Here is a 13,155-nt window from a genome sequence, read left to right as displayed (position 1 = left end):
TATAAATCAGCTGCTGCTTCTAATTTTACAAAATGTGTTTCAATGAATTCCCATCTATACTGTTGTCATATTTCCATTTTTTTTTAATTTCCTTCTTAAATCCTTAGGGTTGGAAAGAATCTTAGAGATCCTCCAGCACAATTTTAATGATAAAAAAATTGTCACTCAGACAAGGTAAGGAACTTATTCAAGATTCTATCTTTCATTAGTGGCAGACCTAGGGCAAAAAGCCAGTTTCCAGAGTATTCCACCAAGTGCACTTTCCACTACGTGTAAACTTCCCAAACCCCTACCTAGAATCAGAAAAAGCACATCCCATTCACAATTATGCATTCATTTTATTTTTCACTAATTGAGGCTAGGAGAATATCTAAGGCAAATCATATTACTATAGATGATATAAATATAAATATAGATATATTTGCCTTAGATATTTTAACTCTTTGCCTCTCCTTACCAGCCTCCCTCAGCTACTGCACAGACTATAGTCTCAATAAACTGGAAGAAGGATCCCAGCATCCCATTCTCACAGGATCATTCCGGTTAGGAAGGCTCTCAATGAATGAATGAATAATAATTTATTATTTCATCCAATATTTTTTTAAAGATTTTATTTATTTATTTGAGAGAGAGAGAAGGAGAGACAGAGTACAAGCAGGGAGAGGGAGAAGCAGGCTCCCCACAGAGCAGGGAGCCGGATACAGGGCTCGATCCCAAGACCTTGGGATCATGACCTGAGCCGAAGGCAAACGCTTAACTGACTGAGCCACCCAGGTGCCCCTCATCCAACATTTTTAAGCACATAGTATTTTACAGACACTTTGGGGGGGGGGGCGGGGGCTTGGGGTACTAGTGCAATTCTAATATCTACATGGTTATCAGTAAGCCCACTTTCCTAAAATTCCTCATGTATGTCTTATTTATATGATTTTTCCCCCAAATCACAACTATGAAAAAAGTAGGTTGGTGATATTATGTAACATTAATGGCCCTAATTTATTACCCTTCCTGTATTCACATCCTTTGACATATGACTTTCCCATCTCTCCTATGGCCATGTGAGTCGTTCAGTGGAATGTCAACTGGTGTGTTGGGACCAAAGGCTGGAAAGGCACCTGCCTGTTTGGGATGGCTCTCTTGTACTAAGAGTAAGTGCATTTTAAATTTTAATAGATTTTTTTTCAAATTAGACCACAGAGTTGTACTATTTCTTCATGTTGTTCCCATTAATAATAAAGTCCTCCAAATAATCCCATGAGGTAGTCACTATTATTATCCATATTTTACAGGTGAGGAAACTGAGGTACAGAGAAATTAGGTGACTGACTTGGCCAAAGACATGGAGCTAATAAGTGGTGGTGTCAGGACTCAAATGCAGGTCCACTTTCTTAACCCTTTCACTTGCCTCTCCCTTGTACTGCCTTGTGCAACCATCACCACAATCCACATTTTCATCCTGCCTAAATGAAACGCTATGCCCATTAAACATCAAGTCAACATACCCCCTTCTCCCAGCCTTTGGAAACCACCATTCTACTTTCTGTTTGACTAATATAGATACCTCATATAAGTAGAATCATACAATATTTGTCCTTCTATGATTGGCTTGTTTTACTTAGCATAATGTCCTCAAGTTTCATCTATGTTGTAGAATATGTCGGAATTTCCTTCCTTTTTAAGACTGAAGAATTTTCCATTGTATGTATATGCCACATTTTGTTTATCCATTTATCTAGTAATGGACGTGGTTTGTATCTACCTTTTAGTTATTGTGAATAATGCTGCTATGAACATGGGTGTACAAATATCTGCACCTGTCCTTGCTTTCATTGATTTAGAGTATATACCCAGAAGTTAAATCACTGGGTCATATGATAATTCTATGTTTATGTTTTGAGGAATTGCCATGACATTTTCCACAGTGGCTCCACCATTGTGCATTCCCATCAACAATGCACAAAGTTTCCAATTTTTCCACATCCCTGCTAACACTTATTTTTTTGTTTTTTTAATCAAAATACTAATGTCTTCTCTCAGCTCAGAAAAAAATATTCTTCTATTATCACCTTGATTATATCATTCCTTCTAATCTCTCTAGTCTCTCCTTATAGATGTTTTACCGGGTAGATACTGGGATTTCTGAAGGTCTTGCATGCCTTGTGAGTTTTTGTGCCTCATATACTGAACGACATCCTTCCAAGTTTCACAATTTTCATCTCTTTTCACACTATATTCTGAGGAAACTTCTTGGCTTGATCTTCCATAAAACTAATTTGATTTTCAACCACACCTATTCTATTATTCAATTTTTCAACTGAAATTTTTAGGTAATTTGTGTGACTTACTTCAGCAGTTGGGGAGTATGAATTTAGTCACATCATTTACGTTTTTCAATTGCCCTTTAGCTGACAACTAACCCTTTCTTGAGATAGTCCTTCTTCTCCCTAAATTTTACAGGACTTCAAAAAGTTTGCCCCAGTTCTCAACCAGCTGATAGAGAGAACTTGAGTGTGATGAGTCTAATATGACCACTTTTGTCATTGACCATAGGGATGCTTTTGAAAACTATTATAACACCTCGCCCATCACTGTAGTTTTGCCTGAAGAGGTACAGGCCCTTGCACAAGTTTCTCTGATGCCCTAGGTCTAAACTGCAAGGATATAGCTCTTTCAGCTCATATGCAAGCTTAACAATTATTTTCTACCATCACCAATCTGCCAAGGTGGTTGCGTTCACAGGTATTTGTTGTTGTGGCTGCATGATATCCCATACCCAACCCCTCCAAGTTAACCTTTCACTTTAATGTTGACCCTTGCACACTTGTCCAGATTCTACCTAACCCCATGGTGAGTTCCTCCCTGAGAAACTTGATGTCTCTTATGCCTCTGGACTTTTCACAGACCTAGTCAGCCAGAGAAGTACTAAGGACATTAAACCCCAAAAGGGAAAGAGTAGACCTTTCCTCTTGGGTAATTTCTTTTTCCTTAGGCAAACATTCCCATCTCCTTTCCAGTAACCAACTCAGCATTCCAAAGTCAGATTAAAGGCAGCTTTTGTCAGCCAAAGAAGGTCATATTATCCCTTTTCACCTGGGCAATGGGTTAATTGTGTTCTTTCAAGTGACACTTTTCTGAATGAAAATTAGTTCCAGAGTGACTGGTCTTATCTATATATATGAAGAAGCTTTGGGGAATTAAGAACTTTACATTCTACATCATCAGTTGACCCGTTACATTTATTTCAACAATCATGTAGAGGTTTTCCAATTTCTATAAATTCTCTCATATACTTTACTTTTTCTTAGCAGTGTATTCTAGTTGTATGAATATAGTGTCCCCTCAAATCTCTTTGAAAATACTAAATTGTTTTAATAATCTTTTCTATATTTCTCCAGCAATTCAATTTCTTAAAGAATCATATTCATTTATTAAAGTTGGTAACTCATTTTTATGCTGTTATTTTTCCTTAAATATCTGGAAACTCAACTATTTATATGTGACAGTTTAGGAGAACTGATATATATGGCCAATGTGAAAGTCACAGTTCCCTTGATAATGAATTTGATTGCAAAGGAAAGAAGCCATAGCTATGATGAGTGAGCTGTGATCTGTCATCAGAGATTCCTCTCTGTTAGGGTAGGTAGGAGCTTGCTGTCAGGATGTGGAAAGGTTTCCCCTATTGGCAGCTGATATCACATGGGAGTACCACCCAACTTCTCTTTTTAGCTCCGATACTCACTATAAATGTCCCTGCTTACCCCTAATGACAAAATCCATCCACCCCTTTATTGGTTTTCAAAATATTTGTGCCAGGTCTTCTAGAGCTGGGAATGTATGCATTTTCCAGGTACTTGGAATGTCCTAGTTTTACTGGTCTTCCTACTAAGTATCCAATAGAAGATTCCTGCCGCTAGCTCCTAATGATTATAATCTTGGGGTTTTTCCAAAGTTCTGTTCAAACTAAACAAAAACAAAACTCCCTTCTTCCTCCATTACCATCCTCTTTCATTTGTATTAGCTGCAGTTATCAGTTCTATCTGGTTACTCCATCGATCCAAACCCATTTGCTTTATATCTTCCAGAAATTTGTTGCTTCTGCTAATATCAGCCTTCATATTTCCTAGTACTGTTACATTGTTTTTCTTAATTTTATATTTATTCACTCATTCCAGTGGACCGTTGGGGACGGAAAAGAAAATCTGTGTGCTTAGTCATCCAGAAGGCACTTAGCTCCGAAATGACCTTTTCTCTTACTTTTCTTTTTCCCTTTTTTCTTAATTATTTGTATTTCATTGCTTTTTATTTCATTTCTTTTTATTCAAATGGCTTTTAAGTAGTAGGATAGTGACAAGAGCACTGGTATAGGAGTTATGATTCCTTTATTCTAATCATGCTTTTGCCATTATTAAACAGGGCCTGGCTCATGGTAGGCGCTCAATAAGTATTTTGGAACAAATGAATGAATGAAGTAAATTACAATCCAGACTTCAGCTCTCTCTAATGTAAAATTAGGAGGCCTCTGTAAGTAACAGCAAGTTATGATTCTTCTTGGGCTGGATAGAAAACATTTATCATCACTTAAAGGGAGGCACCAAGAAGAGAGAGGGTCTCAGCATGTGAGCAGAAATGCAGCAATATGCGATCACATAAGGGGCAAGCTAAGACAAAAAACTGTGATCAAAAACCTAAAAGGAGACCTTTGACATCAGAGTCTCACGGAAGTTCAAAGCAATCATAATTAGGCTTAACAACTGATTCTCAGGGGGCTATAGAACTGTGATCAGGCCAGAGGGCCACTAAGCACTGAATTAACCAAGAGAGAGATAAAAACACAGTCTGCCTTTGAAAGAACCCATATTAACACCGTCTCCCATTTTCTAGACCCACTTCATAAAAACTAACATAGGTAAAATCCTCTGGGGCCAAGGGTCTGACAACCATGCCCTGAGAAATTCCCCAATATCCTCCAACCTGACTTAAATGCTTCCACCAGGCCATCCAATGGCAATGAGGTTTCCAAGTCAGCTGGTGAGTTTCAAACACACATACAACTTGGGTAATTCTCTACCATATGCAGTCATCCAAAACAATTCATTAGCAATGATATTGCTTGGCAGAACTAAAAGTCATAATCACGAAAAATGTCTTCAGTGGGTTCTTTACATTTTGAATCGCCTTATTACTATGAAAACTATTTTATTATTCTATATCTGAGAATCCTAAGGAAACACAAGAGTTTGCAAATTACATATCTGTCTGATATGCTCAGTTCAGTGGTCTTCAAACACAATCACCTGGGGGGTTTGTTAAAGCACGCTGGTGGGTCTCCCCCCCAGAATTTCTGATTTGGAGCTGGAAGATAGGACCCACCACTCATGACAGGGAGATGATCTCATGACTTATACAATTGAGCCTAGTGTGGCATCCACCTAAGCCACATCCTCGGGTATATATATCTACTGGGATGTTTTTAGCTGCAAGTATCAAAAAACCTCACTCCACTTGAGGTACATCCCCATGGGCTTTTTTTCTATAGACCTACATCATTGGAAATGCCTCAAAGAGTAAATACGTGGTTTGCTTTCCTCGCAGAATTATGTTTAAATCTGTGAGAAAGAACTATAAGACAGGGCTACTAAAACTATTTTAAGACTTAATAGTCAAGGAGGGGGAAAGATGGTGGAGGAGTAGGGGACCCTATTTCAACTGGTCCCCGGAATTGAGCTGGATATCTACCAGACCACTCTGAGCACCCACGAAACCAGCCTGAGATGTAAGAAGATCTGGATCTCTACAAACAGAATATCGCAGGCGGTTGGTTTTGAGGTACCAAGCGGAGAGCCGTGATTCTGCGGGCAGATATCGGAGGATAAACAGAGGCGGGAGGGAGCCTGGACGTGGGGATCCTATACCGCCGGTGAGTGACAGCCTCGAGTGCTGTGGACGGGACACAGACTCGCAGATCGGTAGCATCAGGAAAGGACTTTAGGGCAGCCCCCGGGGTGGAAAACCAGACTGGCGGGGTCACGCGCACGCGAACCGCAGCCCCCCGGACAGAAACCCGGAGCGACAGTCGCGTGCACCCGATCTGCAGCCTCCAAGACGGAAACCCGGTGCACCGGGGTCCTGCCGGTGAACTGCAAACCCCGGGGTGGAAACCCCGAGCAGTGGAGTCGCACGCGCACGCGCGCACGAACTGCAGTCCCCAGGACAGAACCCTGAGCAGCGGAGTCGCGTGCGAGCGAACTGGGAGCGGCTGGGCTTTTAGAAGCACAAAGGGCAGAGACGTGCCCCGACCTGGAGGCAGGACTGGGAGAGCTGCGGAGGGGCGCACAACCCAGGCCACTGCAGTTTATAGCAGCAAGGACAGAAACGGAGACAGTGTGGCCTGGAGAGCTCACTGAAGAACAGACTGAGGTCTCTCTGCTCTGAGGCAGAGGGTTGGAAATGGTCTCTTCTGCTCTGACTTGCGCGCAGAAAGCCGCCAGGGAAAGGCGCCAGAGAACAAAAGCCCCAAAGACTGATTCCCACTGAGCCCATCCCCCACCACAGGGGCGCAGGGCAACTCCGCCCAAACAGGGTTGCCTGAGTAACAGTGCGGCAGGCCCCTCCCACAGAAGACAGGCTGGGAAAACAAGAGGCCAGCAACCCTAAGGTCCCTAGAAAACAGGTGCATCTTGCTTGGGTTCTGGTCAACAATTTGGACTCTATACATTCCCTCAAACACCCATCAACAGAATGACTAGGAGGAGGAGCCCCCAAAACAGAAAAGACTCAGAGATCATGACTTATGCTGCAGATTTACAAATGGATGCAGATATAACCAAGATGTCAGAGATGGAATTCAGGCTAGCAATTGTGAAGACAATGGCTAGAATGGAGAAATCAATTAATGGCAACATAGAATCTCTAAGGGCAGAAATAAAAGGTGAATTGGCAGAACTTAAAAATGCTATCAATGAGATCCAATCCAATCTAGATAATCTAACAGCTAGGGTAACTGAGGCAGAAGAGAGAATAAGCAACCTGGAAGACAATATAATAGATAAAAAGGGAAAAGAGGAGGCCAGGGAAAAACAACTCAGAATCCATGAAAATAGAATCAGAGAAATAAGTGACACCATGAGGCATTCCAATGTGAGAATAATTGGAATCCCGGAGGGAGTGGAGAGAGAGATAGAGGACTAGAAGATGTATTTGAGCAAATCATAGCTGAGAACTTCCCTAATCTGGGGAATGAAACAAACATTCGAGTCATAGAGGCAGAAAGGACCCCTCCTAAGATCAAAGAAAACAGGCCAACACCCCAGCATGTAATAGGAAAACTTGCAAATCTTAGAACCAAGGAAACCATCTTAAGGGCAGTTAGGGGGAAGAGATTCCTTACGTACAGAGGAAGGAACATCAGAATAACATCAGACCTATCCACAGAGACCTGGCAAGCCAGAAAGGCCTGGCAAGACATATTCAGGGTACTAAATGAGAAGAACATGCAGCCAAGAATACTTTATCTGGCAAGGCTTTCATTTAGAATGGATGGAGAGATGCAGAGCTTCCACGACTGCAGAAACTGAAAGAATATGTGACCACTAAGCCGGCCCTGCAAGAAATATTAAGGGGGGTTCTATAAAAGGAGAAAGACCCCAAGAGTGATATACAACAGAAATTTACAGGGACAATCTATAAAAACAACATCTTCACAGGCAACATGACAATTAATTCATATCTTTCAATAATCATTCTCAACGTGAATGGCCTAAATGCTCCCATAAAACGGCACAGGGTTGCAGATTGGATAAAAAGACAGGACCCATCCATATGCTGTCTACAAGAGACTCATTTTGAACCTAAAGATACATCCAGACTGAAAGTGAAGAGATGGAGATCTATCTTCCATGCCAGCAGACCTCAAAAGAAAGCTGGGGTAGCAATTCTTATATCAGACAAATTAGATTTTAAACTAAAGTCTGTAATAAGAGACACAGAAGGACACTATATCATTCTTAAAGGGTCTATCCAACAAGAAGATCTAACAATTGTAAATATCTATGCCCCCAACATGGGAGCAGCCATCTACATAAGCCAACTGTTAACCAAAATAAAGAGTCATATTGATAACAATACGTTAATTGTAGGAGACCTCAATACTCCACTCTCAGCAATGGACAGATCATCTAAGCAGAAAATCAACAAGGAAACAAGAGCTTTGAATGATACATTGGGCCAGATGGACCTCATAGATATTTACAGAACATTCCACCCTAAAACAACAGAATACTCATTCTTCTCGAGCGCACATGGAACTTTCTCCAGAATAGACCATATACTGGGTCACAAATCAGGTCTCAACCGATACCAAATGATTGAGATTATTCCCTGCATATTCTCAGACCACAATGCTCTAAAACTGGAACTCAATCACAAGAAAAAATTTGGCAGAAATTCAAACACTTGGAAGTTAAAGACCACTCTGCTCAAGAATGTTTGGGTCCACCAAGAAATCAAAGAAGAACTTAAACAATTCATGGAAATCAATGAGAACGAAAACACATCGGTCCAAAACCTATGAGATACTGCAAAGGCAGTCCTAAGGGGGAAATACATAGCCATCCAAGCCTCACTCAAAAAAATAGAAAACTCCCAAATTCACCAACTAACTCTACACCTTAAAGAACTAGAGAAAAAGCAACAAACGATGCCTAAGCCACGCATTAGAAGAGAAATAATTAAAATTAGAGCAGAAATCAATGAATTAGAAACCAGAAACACAGTAGATCAGATCAATGAAACTAGAAGTTGGTTCTTTGAAAGAATTAATAAGATTGATAAACCACTGGCCAGACTTATCCAAAAGAAAAGAGAAAGGACCCAAATTAGTAAAATTATGAATGAAAGGGGAGAGATCACGACTAACACCAAGGAAATAGAAACAATTATTAGAAATTATTATCAACAACTATATGCCAATAAACTGAGCAATCTGGATGAAATGGAGGCCTTCCTGGAAACCTATAAGCTGCCAAGACTGAAACAGGAAGAAATTGACAACCTGAATAGGCCAATAACCAGTAACGAGATTGAAGCAGTGATCAAAAACCTCCCAAAAAACAAGAGTCCAGGGCCTGATGGATTCCCTGGGGAATTCTATCAAACATTCAAAGAAGAAATAATACCTATTCTACTGAAGCTGTTTCAAAAAATAGAAACAGAAGGAAAACTTCCAAACTCATTCTATGAGGCCAGCATTACCTTAATCCCCAAACCAGGCAAAGACCCCATCAAAAAGGAGAATTTCAGACCGATATCCCTGATGAATATGGATTCCAAAATCCTCAACAAAATCCTAGCTAATAGGATCCAACAATACATTAAAAGGATCATCCACCACGACCAAGTGGGATTTATCCCCGGGATGCAAGGGTGGTTCAACATTCGCAAATCAATCAATGTGATAGAACACATTAATGAGGGAGAAGAACTATATGGTCCTCTCAATTGATGCAGAAAAAGCATTTGACAAAATACAACATCCTTTCCTGATTAAAACTCTCCAGAGTATAGGGATAGAGGACATTCCTCAAGCTCATAAAATCCATCTATGAAAAACCCACAGCGAATATCATCCTCAATGGGGAAAAGCTGAGAGCCTTTCCCTTAAGATCAGGAACACGTCGGGGCGCCTGGGTGGCTCAGTTGGTTAAGCAACTGCCTTCGGCTCAGGTCATGATCCTGGAGTCCTGGGATCGAGTCCCGCATTGGGCTCCCTGCTCAGCGGGGAGTCTGCTTCTCCCTCTGACCCTCCCCCCTCTCATGCTCTCTCTATCTCATTCTCTCTCTCAAATAAATAAATAAAATCTTTAAGAAAATATATAAAAAAAAGATCAGGAACACGTCAAGGGTGCCCACTCTCACCACTATTGTTCAACATAGTACTAGAAGTCCTAGCAACAGCAATCAGACAACAAAAAGAAATAAAAGGTATTCAAATTGGCAAAGAAGAAGTCAAACTCTCTCTTTTCCCAGACGACATGATACTTTATGTGGAAAACCCAAAAGACTCCACCCCCAAATTACTAGAACTCATCCAGCAATTCAGTAATGTGGCAGGATACAAAATCAATGCACAGAAATCAGTTGCTTTCTTATACGCTAACAACGCAACTGTAGAAAGAGAAATTAAAGAAACGATTTCATTTACAATAGCACCAAAAACCAGAAGATACCTCGGAATAAACCTAACCAAAGAGGTAAAGGATCTATACTCTAGGAACTACAAAACAGTCATGAAAGAAATTGAAGAAGACACAAAAAGATGGAAAAATATTCCATGCTCATGGATCGGAAGAATAAACATTGTTAAAATGTCTATGCTACCCAGAACAATCTATACCTTCAATGCCATCCTGATCAAAATTCCAATGACATTTTTCAAAGTGCTGGAACAAACAATCCTAAAATTTGTACGGAATCAGAAAAGACCCCGAATCGCCAAGGAGATGTTGAAAAGAAAAACAAAGCTGGGGGCATCACGTTGCCCGATTTCAAGCTATATTACAAAGCTGTGATCACCAAGACAGCATGGTACTGGCACAAAAACAGACATATAGACCAATGGAACAGAATAGAGAACCCAGATATGGACCCTCAACTCTATGGCCAAATAATCTTTGACAAAGCAGGAAAAAACATGCAATGGAAAAAAGACAGTCTCTTCAATAAATGGTGCTGGGAAAATTGGACAGCCACATGCAGAAGAATGAAACTCGACCATTCTCTAACACCACTCACAAAGATAAACTCAAAGTGGATGAAAGACCTCAATGTGAGACAGGAATCCATCAAAATCCTAGAGGAGAACATAGGCAGTAACCTCTTTGACATCGGCCACAGCAACTTCTTTCAAGATACATCTCCAAAAGCCAGTGAAACAAAAGCAAAAATGAACTTTTGGGACTTCATCAAGATAAAAAGCTTCTGCACAGCAAAGGAAACAGTCAACAAAACAAACAGGAAACCCACAGAATGGGAGAAGATATTTGCAAATGACACTACAGATAAAGGGCTGGTATCCAAAATCTATAAAGAACTTCTCAAACTCAACACCCTAAAAACAAATAATCCAGTCAAAAAGTGGGCAGAAGAGATGAACAGACAGTTCTCTGAAGAAGACATACAAATGGCTAACAGACACATGAAAAAATGTTCATCATCATTAGCCATCAGGGAAATCCAAATCAAAACCACACTGAGATACCACCTTACACCAGTTAGAATGGCCAAAATGGACAGGGAAAGAAACAACAAATGTTGGAGAGGTTGTGGAGAAAGGGGAACCCTCTTACACTGTTGGTGGGAATGCAAGTTGGTACAGCCACTTTGGAAAACAGTGTGGAGGTTCCTCAAAAATTTAAAAATAGAGCTACCCTATGACCCAGCAATTGCACTACTGGGTATTTACCCCAAAGACACAGATGTAATGAAAAGAAGGGCCATATGCACCCCAATGTTCATAGCAGCAGTGTCTGCAGTAGCCAAACTGTGGAAAGAGCCAAGATGCCCTTCAACAGATGAATGCATAAAGAAGATGTGGTCCATATATACAATGGAATATTACTCAGCCATCAGAAAGAATGAATACCCAACTTCTACATCAACATGGATGGGACTGGAGGAGATTATGCTAAGTGAAATAAGTCAAGCAGAGAAAGTCAATTATCATATGGTTTCACTTATTTGTGGAACATAAGGAATAACATGGAGGACATTAGGAGAAGGAAGGGAAAAATGGGGGGAGGGAATTGGAGGGAGAGATGAACCATGAGAGACTATGGACCTGAGAAACAAACAGCGTTTTAGAGGGGAGGGGGGAGGGGGGATTGGTTAGCCCGGTGATGAGTATTAAGGAGGGCACATACTGCATGGAGCACTGGGTGTTATACGAAAACAATGGATCGTGGATCACTACATCAAAAACTAATTATGTATTGTATGGTGACTAACAAAACATAATAAAATTAAAAAAAAAAAAAAGACTTAATAGTCAACTTTTTTTAATCTTAGGTATTGGCATATCCCAATGATCTGCACTATTCTAGGCTGTGATAGTTTAGGAGTAAATATGATTTGAATTTATTCATGCATAGAGGATGTCTGAAATTGACAACCAGGCAGGTCCAACTACTCTGACCCTAAGCATGGCCCTAACATACATTTCTTGAAGAAACTGGGTCCCAAAGTTTACAGGTAGAGAATTTTTGACGTATGTCCGTATGCAAGTAGAGATCAAAGAAGCCCAACTAAAAGAAGTGTGGACTAACTGACATGACAACTGTGGATTAAGCAAATGTTCTTTTAATTTTTTTTTATTTAAATTCCAGGTAGTTAACATACAGGGTAGTATTAGTTTCAGGTGTACAATATAGTGATTCAATACTTCCATACAACACTGGTACTCATCGAAAGTGCACTCCTTAATCCCCATTACCTATTTAACCCATCCCCCCAAGCACCTCCCCTCTGGTAACCATCACTTTGTTCTCTACAGTTAAGAGTCTGTTTCTCAATTTGCCTCTCTCTCTCTCTTTTTTTTCCCTTTGCTCATTTGTTTTGTTTCTTCAATTCGACATGAGTGAAATCATATGGTATTTGTCTTTCTCTGACTTATTTCACTTAGCATAATACTCTCTAACTCCATCCATGTCATTGCAAATGGCAAGATTTCATTCTTTTTTGTAGCTGAGTAATATGTGTATATACCACCTCTTCTTTATACATTCATCTGTCAATGGACACTTGAAATATTTCTATAATTTGGATATTGTAGAGAATGCTGCTATAAACATCAGGATACATGTATCCCTTTGAATTAGTATTTTTGTATTCTTTGGGTAAATACCTAGTAGTACAATTGCTGAATTGTAGGACAGTTGTATTTTTAACTTTTTGAGGAACCTCCATACTGTTTTCCAGAGTAGCTGCACCAACTTGCGTTCCCACCAACAGTGCCAGAGGTTCCCCTTTCTTCACATCCTTGCCAACACCTGTTGTTTCTGATGTTGTTGAGTTTAACCATTATGACAGTTGTAGTTTTGACTTGTATTTCCCTGATGATGAGTGATGTTGTGCATCTTTTCATGAGTCTCTTGGCCATCTCTA

The 13,155-nt window shown here is 40.3% G+C and overlaps 1 non-coding gene across 1 annotated transcript; it reads left to right on the top strand.

Annotated features, from left to right (window-relative positions):
* The first annotated feature begins 5,501 nt into the window (after nucleotides 1–5,501).
* Nucleotides 5,502–5,632, top strand: LOC116634190. Its single transcript, XR_004299895.1, has one exon. It is a non-coding gene; the product is annotated as a small nucleolar RNA SNORA18 (small nucleolar RNA).
* Nucleotides 5,633–13,155: the final 7,523 nt, after the last annotated feature.

Source organism: Phoca vitulina, unplaced genomic scaffold (genome assembly GCF_004348235.1).
Source record: "Phoca vitulina isolate PV1807 unplaced genomic scaffold, GSC_HSeal_1.0 scaffold8, whole genome shotgun sequence".
Classification (NCBI taxonomy): domain Eukaryota; kingdom Metazoa; phylum Chordata; class Mammalia; order Carnivora; family Phocidae; genus Phoca; species Phoca vitulina.
This window is presented reverse-complemented; position numbering and strand designations above follow the sequence as displayed.